The following is a 1,862-nucleotide window of genomic DNA, read 5'->3' as shown; positions in this document are numbered from 1 at the left end:
ATGATCACAGCTCACTGCAGCCTCGAACCCCTGGTCTTAAGCGATTCCCTCACCCTCAGCCTCCCGAGTAGCTGGGACTACGGGTGTGCACCACTATATCTGGCTAGTTTTTAAATTTTTTTGTAGAGTTGGGGGTCTCACTATATTGCCCAGGCTGGTCTCAAACTTCTGGGCTCAAGCGATCCTCCCATGTCTTGGCCTCCCAAGGCACTGGGTTTGCAGGTGTGAGCCACCACGCCCAGCCCATGACACTTTTAAAGCAACAGGCCTGGAACTAACCTTGCTGGTGTGGCTTAACTCCTGTTGGAAGTCCCTCGCCTAAGAGACCTGCGACCACGATGTCCCTGAAGAACGACCTCAGTGAAATGCCTTTTGCTTGCAACAGGAGATTAAAGAAACAGCTTCCCTTTGAGTCTCTCAGGTCCAGGCAAGTTCAGAAGCAGGATCACAACATGGCATTTAGTGTGTGGCCAGAGATAAGGCGAGGCTGAACTTGACCCCGGTCCAGCTAAGGCTCCTCTGTGCCTTGGTGGCTTTGCATTCCATGCTGCCAGTGACATGGGTACTTTCTGGGAGTGTTATCAGTGACATGGGAACCTTAGGAGTGAAGCAGAAGCAGCATGCTACCTCCTTGGCCCTTACCTAGCCAGGAAGGAGAAATGACATGCAAGTCAACTGTGTGCCTGTGGCAGTAACATTTTCCTACCAAAAAGCTAGAGAAAATTTTCAAGATATTTCAGGAAGACTAGGGATTTACTACGAATCTGGAATTACTGGAGGACAGGACCTGTAAAACATATTTTTAGAGCTACGGACCAGCAACGGGGCAGGGCTCCAGCAGGGGTTGGGTGATGGAACTGGGGAGGAATTTAGAGATGGTCTTGTCCAAGGACTTTCTTACGAGATGAGGAAATGGAGTGTGCATGAGAGATGCCACCCCCAGAAACTTTCTGTGTCTGAAGTTCTCTAAAGAAGGCTGAGGGAGAGAAGAGATGCGTAGCAACAGGGGAAGAAGGAAGAGGGATTCAGAGAGGGGGCCAGGAGGTGGGGAGGGAGCAGGGAGCCAGAGGTGCTGGCTGGGAGGGAAGGAACCCTCCTGTGTCCGCACCCGCCATCCATGGGCGAGTGTCAAGGTGGCACGGGTTATTTCAGTTCTGTCCCTTCCTGAGCTCTTTCCTCTGTCCCTGCCCAGGGGCAGCGCAGGCTTCCTCAGGAGGAGTTCTGCCTCCTTCCAGAGGGGCAGGCCTAATGCAGAAGCTAGAGTGGGGTGCGTTTCCGCAGAACACAAAAGCACATCTCTGTGGAGCTCACGCATGCACGACGACACAGCCCGTCAGCTGCTCCCAGGCCCTACCTGCTGAAGGTTAGAAAGCCACATCCTCAGAACAAGTCATGTTTTTTTGTTGGATTTTTTGTCTGTTTGCTTTTTAAACACGGAACGCTTCACGAATTTGCGTGTAGTCGTTGCGCAGGGGCCACACTAATCTTCTCTGTATCGTTCCAATTTTAGTGTATGTGCTGCCAAAGCAAGCACAAGTCATGCTTTTAAAAAAGCTCACATCGGGTGCCTCCGTGGCCATCTGCTGCGGCCCCGTCTGGTGACCTCTGTGCCATCCTCCCTGCACTGTGGGTCTCCTTCTTCACCCTCTGGTTCTGCTGGCTTCTCAGGGCTGCCCAGAAGCACGGGGCTTCTCAGGGGCAGGAGGAGCAAACAGTGGGGCCAGAAGGGGCCATGGCGCTCATCACACTAGGAGGGTCCTGGGAGCAGCCCTCAGCATCCACATCAAGCCAGAGAACGGAGTCCCCTCACTCCAAACACCCAATGCCCCTTCTGAATCCCTCTAAGGATGGCATTGACAAAA

General features: G+C 53.1%; 1 long non-coding RNA gene and 1 other non-coding gene across 2 annotated transcripts in view; both read right to left on the bottom strand.

Annotated features, from left to right (window-relative positions):
- Positions 1-1,271, bottom strand: part of LOC116537494 — a 2,028-nt gene extending 757 nt beyond the window's left edge. Inside the window, exon 1 of the long non-coding RNA XR_004263151.1 lies at positions 1,109-1,271. This is a non-coding gene — a long non-coding RNA (uncharacterized LOC116537494). The remainder of the gene's footprint in view (positions 1-1,108) is intronic.
- Positions 1,272-1,427: 156 nt separating this feature from the next.
- Positions 1,428-1,534, bottom strand: LOC116537561. The gene has a single exon (XR_004263194.1). It is a non-coding gene; the product is annotated as a U6 spliceosomal RNA (small nuclear RNA).
- Between the last annotated feature and the right edge of the window lie 328 nt (positions 1,535-1,862).

Source organism: Sapajus apella, unplaced genomic scaffold (assembly GCF_009761245.1).
Source record: "Sapajus apella isolate SASKATOON/1434 unplaced genomic scaffold, GSC_monkey_1.0 scaffold111, whole genome shotgun sequence".
In the NCBI taxonomy this organism is placed as follows: domain Eukaryota; kingdom Metazoa; phylum Chordata; class Mammalia; order Primates; family Cebidae; genus Sapajus; species Sapajus apella.
Note: the sequence above shows the minus strand (reverse complement) of the source record. Positions and strands in the feature narration are given on the sequence as shown.